The sequence below is a fragment of the Sorex fumeus genome, unplaced genomic scaffold, assembly GCF_029834395.1.
Source record: "Sorex fumeus unplaced genomic scaffold, SorFum_2.1 ptg000039l, whole genome shotgun sequence".
NCBI lineage: Eukaryota > Metazoa > Chordata > Mammalia > Eulipotyphla > Soricidae > Sorex > Sorex fumeus.
Genome location: NW_026606096.1, coordinates 19,993,092 through 20,008,453, shown reverse-complemented (window position 1 = coordinate 20,008,453; position 15,362 = coordinate 19,993,092).

Genomic DNA, 15,362 nt, shown 5'->3' with positions numbered 1-15,362 from the left:
TGAATAAAATAAAATTTTGTTTTAATGGAAAGAGTGAAGAAGAAGCTTTATAATAGAACTAAAAGGGCACTTCTCTAAACTGGTGACCACAGTAATTAAAAGTTCTTTATTATTTGAACTTTTAATTGCAATAAGTTACTTGGAGGGATTTTCCTTACTGAAACACTGAATACTAATATAGACTCAACATATTAAAAAATAATCTAGGAGTTGAGAAATAGTACAGCAGAAAGGGCATTTGTTTCGCTTATACTTATGTGTCATATCTGCTCCTTGGAATTTTTTTCAAATTTCAGGCGTTGATTCCTTAGCAGACCGGAGGAGCTGGGAGCCGGGGTGGGGGAGGGTGAGAATCATACTGGAGGCTACTATCCTAGGTTGCATGGGAGATTAGCACTTACCTCCACAATCTTTTTTTTTTTAATCCTTTTTGGGTCACACACAGCCGGCCATGCACAGGGGCCTATCTTTGATTCCCCTACCTCTGCACAGGGGTTACATCTGGCTCTACACTCAGGAATTACTCCTGATAGTGCTCAGGGGACTATGTGGGATGCTGAGAATTGAACCCAGATTTGCGGCGTGCAAGGTAAACGCTTCCGCTGTGCCATCGCTCCAGCCCCAGCTCCGTGGGACTAACTCCTGATGCCGGAAGACACTGGACTGAGTTCTCTGTCTCTCACTTAGTGCCAACCCATCCCTTGGAATAAGATCAACTCCTCAACTATGCCTCCGGTTTGGGTTTCACCTCTCTAGCCAGTTACTGATCTCTCCAGTTGTCTTCTGGATAAGGCTATCTAAAATTTATCATCGTTGATTTTTGGTCAATGCATCAAGGGAACTTGTCCATTTTGCTCCCTATCGCTTGTCTTCAACCTGTCTCTTTCCTCTGTGGAAAGAAGTCATGCTGCAAGAAAAGCTTAACAGAGATTTATGAGCTGCTTCATTAGAGTAGAGAAACTACATAAATTGATATTCTTATGTAAGAAGACTACTTCCTCATTTATCAATGTATTCATTCATGGATATCAGTATGAACTTATGGATATTTTAATGACTAAACTCTGATTGAAATAATTCATTAGTAAGTTAAAATATCAACTTTTATTTTTTAAACTGAAGAATAAGGTAATGTTTTATATTCGAGGTTATATATTTAATTAATAGCCTACTATTAGTTCTGTGATAACAGACATTCATATTTTACTGAATTAAAAGTAGTATTATGTGTAATGTGATAACTAAAGAATAAAATCTTAAATCTTATAAGAATTTGAATAGATTAAGCATTGTCATTATAGAAAATTTGTGACTTTATCTACATATAAATGTGTTATTTCTTCAGAAAATGTGATCTAAGGTTAAATGACTATTAAATATTGTTAAATTTTTTGAAATATTATTTATAATATGTTATTATTTATGCGAGTGTAAAGCATACAATTATAAGAAGCATACTAAGGTGGAACAAAGCAAAAACTCTGGTAGAGTGTATGGAGTTAGAATGTTGCATGCATAAAACTGTACGACCGTATTATTAACAGTATTATAAGTTATATTACTAAAGTTTAAAGAAATAAAATATATAATTAAAATTAAAATCTCTCTAAATAATTCCTTTTTAGCTAAATTTGAAAACTACCATTGGATTTATTATTGTCCTTTGAAATTTATTCTGAGTCCCCTATCTATAAAGGCCATAGTTTTAATTAAGTTTCATACATTGTTTTCTGCTATCTCTCCTTTCTATTGAAATGATCCTCTGAGTGCCAGATCATTTTCTTTATTTTTCATGAGACTTCATCTCATCACTTAGATTGCTATCCCTCTCTTTATTACTAATTTTTAAAACCCTGCTTAAATTTAATATTATTTTGAGAATTCTAATAAGACTTTGTTTTCATCATTAATTGAATTTATCTTCTCCGAAGTTCTTATCTTCCACTCTATTACACCTCTTATTTTCAAGGTCAAATATAGTTTTTAATTAGCAATAACAAGAAAAATCCTAAATTTTTAATTTCAAGTGTACACTCTTCATCCAGATGCTATGGTCTTTTAAAGGGCTCTTATATAGCAGCCTGAATGAACAATTATTCCTAGTTATTTGTATTGATCCTTACATTATATATTAACTACATCAGAAGTAGTGAATTTGTGAAAATAAGTAAAGAGAACTGTCACTGTCACTGTCCTCCCATTGTTCATCAATTTGCTTAAGTGGGCCCGGCCCAGTAGTGTCTCCATTGTGATACTTGTTACTGTGTTTGGCATATCGAATACATCACGGGTAGCTTGACAGGCTCCGTCGTGCGGGCGAGATACTCTCGGTAGCTTGCCAAGCTCTCCGAGAGGAGCAGAGGAATCGAACTTGGGTTGGTCATGTTGGCTGCGTGCAAGGCAAATGCCCTACCACTGTGCTATTGCTCCAGTCCAAGTAAAGAGAATGGTGTTCAAAATTTATCTTCAAACACTCTAATGCTTACAATAATAGAGTTTAAGGAAGATTATCAAAAATTTTTAGAAAAAGCAAATGAGGATAAACATACAATGAAAATACTGTATAAATCAGGAACAGAATATGCTTAGTGAAGAAAAAAGTGAATATTGCCAATAACTGCAGATAGTTGACACGTGATAAAGAGATTTGCAAATAAATTTTTGATTTGACAATGTGACTATATATAAATGACTTTAGAGAGGCAAAAATCATATATAGACTTATGATCGGGAAACATTTATCATTAGTAAATGTAATGTAGAAAATCTGCGGACAGTGATTGGAGATAAGTTGTCTTTTTTTGTGCAGTCCAAAATGACCAGCACCTCACACCTGACAGTTCCCAGATGGTTGTTAGTTTGTTTGTTGCCAGAGGCTTGGCTGAGAGACTAATGTTTTGCTTAACTTTTATCTGGGAAAAAATAATGTGTTTGATGAGTGAAGGAGAAGGAAAGGAGAAATTGAGCAGAGTGCAATAACTTTTTTGTGTTTTTAGGGCAAGAGAGATAGCTTGATGGTTTTGCATCACACGTTTTGCATGCAGGCAACTCAAATTTGATTTCAAAACAAAATCTGGAGCAACTCGCAAGTACTGAGCTGGGCATAGCCCTGAGCACCCAAGGGATCACTGAGAAAATAAAAGAACTATGTGTGCATTTGGAAAAAAAAAAATTGCTCAGGTTGCCTAATGTTGCTCAAGTGGTGACTTTGCAGTGTGTCTTAAAAATCACTATGATGCAAGATGATCAATTTTTATCCTATATCTACAAAAATTTAATCCATTCCATTCCATTTGAAATTCATCTTGGGCCAAAGTGATAGCGCAATTGCTTGTATGAGGTTCAGTTCCTGACACCACATAAGGTCCCCTGAGATCACCAGAAGTGAACACTGAGTGGGGAGCTAGGAGTAAGCCTGCAGACTAGGGCTCCCCAAAAAAAAATCAGCTGTAAAATTTGGGGGTTCTTTTCATCTCTCTTTTTCTCAATCTACTGTGCATATTAAAGAATTACATGTTCCTTTCCCTCAGCTTTTATTGCATGCATCAAGTGGTCAAACATAAGAGTAAATATAGAAGAGGACAGTGTAATGTCATCAATGTGCTTCAGAACTCAGAAAAAGCTTAGCTAGTTCATCTTTTTCAGAACTCAAAAAGAAATTGCAAGGACATAAATGAAGTAAGAATGACATGATTTTCAATTAATAGCTATGAATAATTTGTATGTCACTTGAATAAATTGATTTTCATGAAAAAGACATTCTGTGTATTTTGCTTAGCATGTTAACCTTTGTAAATCACACAGCCTGACATATTGTTGAAATTAAATTAATTTAAAGAAATACTGAATGTTGTCAATAATTTTGGTAGAGTTTGTCAAGCCCTCAGCTGTCTTATATTTTAGAACATAATATTATTTATGGCCTTGTTATAACACAACAGATGAGTGTCAACCATTCAAATACAACAATGCAAACCAATTTCTCATATTTACAACATTGTGAAATCTCCTGCTAGACATGCAGTATAATAAATTAATCACTATATCACTAGTACTTCATATTACTTTCCATTATTAGGTTCTCTATCAACATTATGTGATAGAGAATGCATTGAAGAGTGAAAGCTTTAAGGGACTGCTCCTTCCCACTAGATTCCTGACTTCTGTCACATTTCTCAGAGTATATGACATTGTCTTGTTCTCTAATTATTATGGTCCCACATGCTTCAATGAATAAAAGAGCATTCTAAAAATTTTTCAGTGGAGTATAGGTTATATGATATATTGAAAAAATAAACTTTCTATCCAAGTAGTTGACTTATTGTGGAGATAACAACTTTTCTATGGACATTATGTATTTTTTACCCATAATAATGGATGGATTAAGTTTGTTCTAATATGTTTATTTTTTCCAAGTTTTATTTTAATAAAAGAGCGCTTATTTGCAAATTTAGTGATAGTTGAGTTTTAAGGATACAATAATTAAACAATCCCTCCACTGGTGTCAGAAGACTGGTAGGAATGAAAGATCGGACATTTTCTTTGCATAAGGATAAACTGGGATCAATCCCTGGCATTCTATATGGTCTCCTGAGCACAGCAAGGAGTAATTTATGGGTTCAGAGCTAGGAGTAGCCCTGAAAATTGGTAGGTGTGACCCAAAATCAAAATAAGGAAAAATGTTTTATATTATATATTTATGGCATCAAATATCCAATACTAAAAATAACAAAGCCAAATAACAACTGTCTTCTTGTTTTAAATTACAAAGGGATTATCTCCTGAAAAATGTTAATTTATCCTCTATATATAAATATAAGTTATGACTTTTAAAATTTTATTTTTTAAATATTAAAATGTGTATTTAATATTGTTTCTTTGTATGTTCTGAGGTATATCCATATAAATATGCTATATATGAAATATCTAGGGTAATTCTTTTTAAGTGTAAAAGGAATTTTGCAACTTGAGTAAAAAGAAAAAAATAATAAGAGACATATAAGTACTAGTGAAAAATAAGAAACATTATATATGTTCTAAGCTTTAAAATGACAAAATATTTAAAAATAGCCACTTTAATTTGTGGATTGGATTTCTGAGATATATTTTTAGTTAGTTTTTAGTCTGTATACCTGTAAAGTGTTGGAATCCCCACTGGCACTGCTCCCAAGCCATCAGGAATGCTGCCCTGATGATTATAAATCTGGGGAGTCTCCTAGAGGCAGAGAGAGCATCAGAGACATTGCCTCAGAGGCAAAGGGCACTGCCAAAAGGGGTACCTTCCCCCATAATTTGTAATTATTGCTCCTTTATTATTAGCAGTTAAGTGTGGCTCAGGTCTGTTCCTCTTACTAGGAGGTTATGTGAATTGAGTTTCCTGCCACCCTTTTCTTTCACCCATTGAAGTGCTCAGTGACTCATCTACTCCCCAAGGAAATTCACAATTTGCCCAAGCTGTTGTTAAACTTCTCCTTTCTGCTCCAATTCTCCCTCATCAGTTTCTAGTCTGTCATTGCCCCCCCCACTCTCTAGCAGTTCCTCTATCCTATATCTAGTTCACGAAATTGTGAATAAAGGTTAATGATTATTGTCTAGTGATCTGTGTGCAATACTTTCCTCATCTATCAGTCAAGCAATTTCTAAGGCCACTAAATGAGTTCTACTCAGGGACCCCTTGACACATTTTCCACACAGTAAAGTATTTACAAATGATAAATATATTGCTTATGTCTATAAATAGATAAATAGACTCAATAGACTCAATAAAATTAGAAGACTTTTTTTTTTCTTTTTGCTTTTTGGGTCACACCCAGCAATGCACAGGGGTTACTCCTGGCTTTGCACTCAGGAAATACTCCTGGCAGTGCTCAGGTTACCATATGGGTTGCTGGGAATCGATCCTGGTTCGGCTGAATGTAAGGCAAACACCCTAACTGCTGTGCTATCGCTCCAGCCCCCCAAATTAGAAGACTTTTGATAAAGGACAAGACACTATGTAATTTAGGCCTTATAGACCACATGTTCTTTGTTGTAACTTGGAATTATGTCGGTATTACATGAAAGCTGTCAGAGTGTCGAGCAAGTGTGCATTACTTCATTCAAATAAAAATATTTACAAAGTAGAAATTAAATTTTGTCAATATACTGGATTTAGCTAATCCTTGACATGGTGGACACAAATGAGAAGTGTTCAGTTTAAATATTAACCTGAATTAGCCATAATAATTAGCCTGGTATGTCTCTTTCAAGAAAACTACTTGCAAAATCAAAATTAAAAAAGCAGACTCTCCTACCCCTGCACCAGGCTGTCTTCATTGGGGTCCCTCAGAAGGGGGGCAGGTTGAGTTTCCCTCCCTTCTCCAAGCAGAACCCTGGCAGCCAAAAACCTCCAGAACCCAGCCACCTCCATGCTCAAGGACACTTTCCACATGCTCTGATGAGTCTCACATATGAAGGAACCAGCAGAGGAACCCAGGTTTGAGGGACCCGGGACTGAGATCTCCAAGCCTGCTCACATTGGGACTGGACCTCCTCCACCCAGATCCCCCATTTTCCAGTATCTTGGCAATCACACCCACAGACTGCCCAGGGTGCCACGTAATCGCACCAACAGCCAACATCCAGAGACTCTTATAGTCTACCCACTTATGTACCTAAAGCAGCACACGTGTGTTTGGTTTTAACACGCTTGCTCTTATTCTCTTACACACATCCTCTGTCCCTTTTGGAGAGCCTGGCAAGCTACAGAAAGCATCCCGCCCATTTGGCAGAGCCTAGCAAGTTCCCCATGGCGTACTTGATATACAAAAAAAAGTAACAATCATGGGTCTCATTCCCCTGATCCTGAAAGAGTTTTCAATAAGGCACCATTGGGTAGGATGAGTAAGGAGAGGTTGCTAAAATCTCAGGGCTGAGACGAATGGAGATGTTACTGGCATCCGCTCGAGTAAATTGATGAACAGTGGGATGACAGTGATACAGTGACAGTGAAAATCAAAAATTATAGTAAGCTATACTAAAAATACTATGTTTTAATTAACCTCTTATACTATTAGAGTGTAATAAGTATGTTGGAAAGCTGTACTTCTCAAAAAATGTATAGTATTACCTCAGAACGAATAAAATCACTTGGAAAATAATTTGCTATCACAAAATATCTTTTGATCTTTATGTATATACATTTTTTCCATTTTACAGAGGTTAGATTTTATGAAACATGAAAGTTTTATAAAAGATTAAAAAAAACTCCCAATTGCATTTCACCATAAAAAATCATTTTATCGGATAATTTACTTGAATGTAAAAGAAATTTTTAAAATTACAGATGAGGTCTGTGATCTTTAAATTATCATACTTTTGACAGTTTCTGAAATTCTTAAAAGTTATTTAATAATAAAATTAATTTTACCAGGGAGGGCGATACAGTTCAGGGGGTAAATTGCTTGCCTTGCATGCAGATGACATGGGTTCAATCCTCATATGTCCCATGAAATGTTGCCAGGAGTGATGCCTGAGCACAAAGTTCAGAGTAAATCCTGAGCACCATCAGGTGAGGCAGATAAAAAACCATAAAAAAAGACACAGACTTTTACTAAGTATTATTAGCTTTATTAAGCTTTATTAGGAAAATTTTACCTAATTGCAGTATTTACTTTTGCTAGAATCAAATCTATATTAATCCATATATGTGATAAAGATGCCATATTAATCCCACCCATATTTGATTTAACACAGCTATTTTAATGTAACTCTCATAAATTGACTTGGAATAAAGACTTATTTTTGATGGTTTTATTAATATAATATATTATAATTAAAAGCTGAAGAAAAATATCATTGCCATGACAGTGGTCTTATGAATGTTCATTCTACTTCCCATTTCTTCTTCTTTATCATCCAATTTAAGTCTTTTAGCAGTGACTAATTTACAACAGCAGTGATTAGGAAAACAAAACAAAAGCAAAGCTCCTAATCTCCCATTTAAAATATTCATTAAATAAACATATGATGAAAGTTCTCCTTAGTCAGATTAGAAACTGAATGATGATTGTGTGTGGAAAAATATACAGATGCATTGTGTAAACTTAAATGCAGCAGGGATAGCCTGGTGCTTAACCAAAGTTGTGTGCAACAGAGGGATTATTTTGAGAACAACACTTCAACCAATTAGAAATAGTGCAGTCTAGTTACATTTCAAAGAACAAAATGGGACTGAGAAGATAGCACAAGAAGTGAGAGCACATGATTAACATGTGAAGAGCCCTGAAGTGGGTGCATCCCCACTTCATGAGCCCCCACCTCCTGACTCTCTCACCCCCAACACAGAGTAGCCTGGATATAGTCCTGGTGGCCCCCCTGATGTGACCCTAGTGGCCCTGGAGTGCTGCTGGGAGTGGCTCCATTGACATTTAAAAATATACAAAAGACCTTTTAGTAAATCACTCTATTTCCAAGAGCACAGAACCAATAAAACAGTATGAGAAGTTAATGATGCTGAACAAGCATTATAATTTCTCTATTATATTATCAAATATCCATTTATTTAGCAATGATTTGCAATTTGATGTTTGGCTATGCTAACTAAAAATGCTAATATGTCTGTTTGTGTGTGTGTGTGTGTGTGTGTGTGTTCCTCCACCCTGCACCCCCTGTTTTAAGACATTCTGTCTTGGTAGTTTGGATGACCGTGCATTGTTTCTCTTGTTAAGATCCCAAATCCCCATCTCTTCTATCCTTGTTGTAGAATACAGTCCTGTGATGCGGCATAGTGCCCTAAATCAGAGCTGTAGGCTGAGTCCTGCTTTCATATCACAGTTCTTTCTATGGAACTCCCTCTCTTGCCATTTTTATAATATTTCCCGCAATTTGGAGATGGTTTTCCCAAACATGTTTTCCCAAAAATGTTTTACTCAGAATGGCAGAGTCTAATATTCACTTTTCTTGAAAACTTTTCTTTCTATGTATCACTAACTCAAATTTCAGTATCCCAATATGACATTATACCGACCAGTGAATTTATACTACAGTCCAGGCATGATGGTATCCAAGCACACTGGAAGAGATATTCAGGTAGTGTTCCTGATGATACACAGTTTGGTTGTTCTGAATGGTTCAGTGTTTGCAGTGGTCACTCAGGCCTAACAGTGCTAGGTACAACAGAGACACACTCATCAGTGTTCAGAAATAAATTGCAGTTCCAGAAGATGTGTTACTTCTGTATGTGCCCTTGAGTTATCTCCAGGCTCCAGATAGCTTGTTATTATATCAAATTTTGACATGTTTTCACCTGTTGCCCATTGAGTGCTAGGAGGGGAAGGAACTTTTTAGTGCTTTGCCGTAGTTCATGTCTCTTATGCTTTGTTTTAATTTGCTGCTTACTTGACCCAAGCTGATTTTTTTTTTAAATTTTATTGAATTACCATGAGACAGTTACAAGAGTTCATGTTTGGGTTACAATCACACAATGATCAAAAACCCAACCCTCCACCAGTGCACATTCCCCACCACCAATATCCCGGTACACCCACCCTTTCCAACCCTCCCCCTGCCTCCATGGCAGACAATATTCCCCATACGCTCTCTCTACTTTTGGGCATTATGGTTTGCAATACAGATACTGAGAGGTAATCATGTTTGGTCCTGTATCTACATTCAGCATACATCTCCCATTCCGACTGACTTCTCCAGCCATCATTTTCTTAGTAAACCGTTCTCTATTCCAGGTGCCTTCACCCCTCCCCTCATGAGACAGGCTTACAGCTATGCAACAATCCTCCTGGCCCTTGTAGCTACTATTCTTAGGTGTGAATCTCATGTTATGTTATTTTATACTCCACAAATGAGTGCAGCCCTTCTATGTCTGTCCCTCTCTTTCTGACTCATTTCACTTAGCATGATACTCCCCATGTTTATCCATTTATAAGAAAATTTCATGACTTCATTTCTCCTATCAGCTACATAGTATTCCATTGTATAAATGTACCAAGGTTTCTTTAACCAGTCATCTGTTCTAGGGCACTTGGGTTGTTTCCAGATTTTGGCTATTGTGAGCAGTGCTACTACTGATGCCTATGGGTCCCACGGGTGACTTATGTGAAGTGGGGAGGAGAAAGATGGTCACTTTCTCCCCAATTGCCTCTACCCCCCGAGACCCCAGGTTACTGGGTTCTTGTCTCGCCTAGCAGAAAGAAATTTCAAGAGTAGACAAGCAGTGAAATAAATAGATTTTATTTGGAGGATTTTTAAGGTGTGGAGGGGGAGAGAGTGAGAGAGTAATATACTCAAGAGAGAACACAGGCTTCTCCAAGGGCAGAGAGAGAGAGAAAGAGAGAGAGAGAGAGAGAGAGAGAGAGAGAGAGAGAGAGAGAGAGAGAGAGAGAGAGAGAGAGAGCCCTTACACACATTAGACGCAAAAGCATGAAAGTACACATCTCAAGAGGGGAGATGCGGGAAACACGTGTGCTCAGCCCTCATGTGCTCGGTCACATGGGCGCAAGCAGCACATGAGCTCAGGCAGCATATGTGCACCCTTCCTTTGTTCAAAGTGGCCTTTATAGGATTTCTCCAACCTTCCATCATGTGGGGCTTCTTCCTAAGTAAAAGTCCCGTTGCTAAGGAGGTTACCAGGGCGGTTGGAAGTGGTGATGGTCTTCTTTGGGCTGACTCACTAAAGTTAATCAGATTAAAAGGGAGGTCCAGGAACTTCATGGGGAGGGGGCCGATATCCTCAGGGTCTGTGGATGGCCTTATCAGGTCTTTGTTTTCTGTATCCACAAGGTGGATCAGTTCTAGAATTCTTCTATGAAACTGTTAATCCAAGTTTCATTGTCAAGGGCCTTTCCCAATGTACCTGTCTACCTCACTGCAATGAACGTATAGGTACAGATGTCATTTCTACTGTGCTTTTTTGCATCCTCTGGATATATTCTCAGAAGTGGTATTGCAGGGTCATATGAAAGATTAGTTTCTAGTTTTTGAAGGACTGTTCATATTGTTTTCCAAAAAGGCCAGACTAGTGGACATTTCCACAAACAGTGAAAGAGCGTCCCTTTATCCACACATCCACGCCAGTACTATTTACTTTTGTTCCTTTGAATGTGTGCCAGTCTCTGTGGTGTGAGATGATATCTCATTGTTGTTTTGATTTACATCTCCCAGATGACTGGCAATGTGGAACATTTTTTCATGTGCCCACAGAACGGGAAAGAATATTTACCCAATACCCATCTGATAAGGGTATTGGGTAAATAGCATCAAAAAATAGGGAGAAGAAATGAACAGAAGTTTTCTCAAAACAGAAATACAAATGGCCAAAAGGCACATGAAGAAATGCTCCTCTTAGCTAGTCATCAGGGAGAGGAAAACCAAGCTGCTTGTTTTAACCCTAAGAGTATTGTATCAGGGCCGGAGTAATAGTATAGTGGGAAGGGCATTTACCTTGACCCAGACTTTCCTGGGGACAATCCTCAGCACCCTGTTCGACCCCATAAACTTCCTAGGATTCTGCCACAAAACCAGAAGGAAGTCCTAAGAACTGCCAGATGTGGCTCCCAAACAAACAAGCTAAGAGCAAAAACAACAAAAAAGAGTATGGGAACCCTCCAACAAAACTCATTCCATTTCACATTTTTTTTAGATATTATTTTTAAGTACATTTTGAAGACAAAAGATAAAGTAGGCTAGATTACCTCTTAAAGTATCTTCCACCATAGTTATCCCCAGGTGAAAAAAGTCCTTACCACATTTACCTAGCAACGCGTAGGTATATAGTTGATGGTATGAAGGATGCTATGTCATTACATAGATAAAATAGACTATTTATACACTTTAGGATAATTAATCATTGATAAAGTTTAGTGACAGAAAATTAAAAGTTTATGCATCATTATCCAAATTGTAACTATTAAAATTATTTAAAAAGTTGAACTCTAGAACGGTTTTGGACTTGAATTAATGATAAAGATTTTGAAACATCTTGGAAGATTAGGTTTTTTTTTTGTTTTGTTTTGCTTTTTGGGTCACATTAGGGGTTACTCCTGGCTTTGCACTCAAGAATTACTCCTGGTGGTGCTCAGGAGACCATATGGGATGCTGGGAATAGAACCCGGGTCTGCTGCGTGCAAGGCAAATGCCATATCTACTGTACTATCATTCCAGCTCCCCCAAGAGTTTAGATTTTTACAAAAGATATCTTTTTAAAGGTTTGTATTGTTGGTAGAGTGGTAAGATCGTTATTTTCAACCTTTTGATTATCTTGAACATTTTGTTTCTCCACATCTGAATTGAATGAAACAGCACATTTTTCAGAGCTAGTGGTGCTCAGCGGTGCAGGGATACTCCTGGTGATGTTTGAGTACCACCACCGCCATATTTGGTGGAGTCATATGGTCAAACCCAGGGACTCAGACATACAAGCCACATGCTCTGTCTCAGGAACCACAATCCTTACCTTTGGGTTTGTTTAACTTAAAATAATAAACTAAAATAATAAACATTTGGTGAAACATTCATTTGTTATGTTAGATGTTTCAGATATATATATATATATATGTATATATATCAGCATGTTTTAACATATACAGCTATCCTATTATGATTATTACTGGACAGCTTGTTACCATTCCCCATCAAACAAATGACCCCAGTCACCAGGGTCATAAGTGTCCCAGCCCCTTTTCCTTCAGGTAACCAAACACCTATCTATCTCTTTATGAATCTATGAGTTGATTCTTATTTGTTTACTTTCTATAATGGCGGGTCTCAATGCCACTTCAAGTGATACCTGACTCACTGCTTCAATTGTTGATACTAAGGCTATGGGGTGTCGGAGACCCCTAGGTCCACACTGGCTATTCAGGAACCTCTGGCGTCACACCCAGCAATACTTAGGAGGTCTTGTGGTACCAGGTTTGAAAAGGAGATCAGTGACATACTATGCATGCATCCTACCAATTGTCCTATCTTGTGATCTTTCAGGAAACTATGTTAACAGAGAGCAAATATCTAGAATTGAGATTTTTTACATGGAGGCATCTCCTTCTCTCCTTTCTCATGTTCTAATCCACTGTTCTATTTCTTAGTTCAAAATATAAAACTTCAGTTGGAAATATCTCTTTTCAAATGCACAATCCTATAAATATTCCATATTTATACTACTAAAGTGGGTCCTTTTTCCATACTAAGGCAGCTGATATTTGTTTACATTTGTTCAAGCATTTTGAGAAGACTTCAAGGGTGGTTCTAAGGGGGGGGGGGGTGTTTCTCTGTGCCTCAACAGTGCAGTATATTTTATTTTAAAATAATTCAGAAACCAGCTAGGGAAGCGACAACCTGACAGCTGCTCTGTTCTTACTGCCTTTCCCACTTAAAAATTCTTACATAGATTATATAGATTTATTCATGACAAATTTACTACTGATTGCTAAATTATATTGGTTATTCAGAAATTAAACTTACTTAAAAGTATACAGTGTAATTGACTGGAACAAAATGTCTTTTTACTTTTATCAGAGTCCTTACTCTCATCTTTTCCCTACCAATTTACTCATTCTACCTCATTCTACATTGTTTTAAAGTTGTACTTAAGATATTTTTCTCTTCTAAAACCAGATACCAAAGATCACATATGTCACTGTTTTTATATAATATCCAGAAAAGGAAAATTCTCTTGAGACATAAAACAGCTTAGTGGTTAGTAACCAGGGGTTGAAGCAATGTACATGAAAATAATTATTTGTTGCACAAAATATTTTTTCTATGCTCATAAAAACTAAAAAGCCAGAGAAATATTGTGATTGTACACTATTTTGAATAAATCACTAAATTGTAGGCTATCATACTTAATCATATGTGAATTTCAGAGCAATAAAAATACACATGGCAGGGTTTTACTATTTTAAATTTATAGAATTAATGCTGCATTATATAAAATGAGAAATTTTAACACATTAATATAAACATCAGATTTTATTGCTTTTAGGTGTGTGTTATTATTGTACTCTTTATACTGAAAGTCCAAATTTATATTTTACCATAAAGAAATTCAATAATAATTAGTTATTTATAGGTGAATTCTCTTTGTTTTCAACTAGTTTTAAACTCCAATAATCATATTGCTTAATAACAACAGAAGTTATTCTTATGTTCTGATAAATTATTTTATAATAATTGTTTAACGCGATTTTGTCAGACCACATCATAAATCTCTTACACTTTGCCCAAAGAGAATGCTCTTTTCACTTATTTTCTCTTGTCTTCTCAATGTCATTTAGAAAAATCCTACCATATATTTTCAAGAATTTTGATCTTTTTTACTTTCCTGTCCTCTTTAAACTATGTTGTACACATTGTCACCTTTTCCTGTCTTTCATATTTTCTTATATTTCTCTCTCTTTCTCTCTCTCTCTTTCTCTCTCTCTCTAAATTTATCTAGGACTTGTTTTGTCATATATATAATCTCATGTCAAATCTCTGAATTTTGTGTAAATATGATGCATTTTGACAGAAGTTTTAATTTTAATTATATAAAGGCTTAAATGCATAAGTAAAGTTCTACACAATATAGCTGTTATTTTATAACATAGAAAGATATCTGGATTTAACAGACAATATACCAATATGTTTTTATTCACTACCTATTTTGTACCTACCCTGGTTCCTAAGCTAATAAATAGACGTACTTACAGAGTTCAACAATATAATAAAAATACAGTAAATTGTGAACTTCTTTCCATAAGACTTCGTACTACAAACATATAAGTTCAATGTGATCTTTTCAAAAGACAGATTTTCTCATAATTTTGATTATTAATTTATTTCTAAGGTATGATTGACATGTGAGAAATGTAAAAAATTTGGGAAAAAATTTGAAAATTGGGGACCTATTATGTAACCAGTTACCAGATATTTTAAAAAGAGAGATAAGAAAATGAAATAGCATTGCTTAAAGATTCAAAATGTACTGATATCTGTAAAAGGATGTTTGTAGATGTAGTAAATTTATCTTTGGTGAGTCTGAACTCTAAGGATATTTTTGTTTTGTTATTTTTCTCAACTAGAACATAAAAATAAAATATAATCTGACTATTTCAAGTACCCTATTATTTTTTCAATCAAAGAAATGAAGGTTTTGTTCTACTTTGACAAAAACCATTTGCTTCCAGGGGGGAGAAAAGCTATATTTGGTACTTGCTTATGCACAAATACATCAAAGATGTTTCTTAAAATGCAGACATTAGAGAAAAATCAGAGTAAAAGAAACCAGCTATTTCTACTTACTAATATAAAAAGGTCGTTATAGGCAGGTGTCTTTTTGAAAACATCTTCAGTCATCAGGCATTCATGAGTGTACATATTCTTGGAAA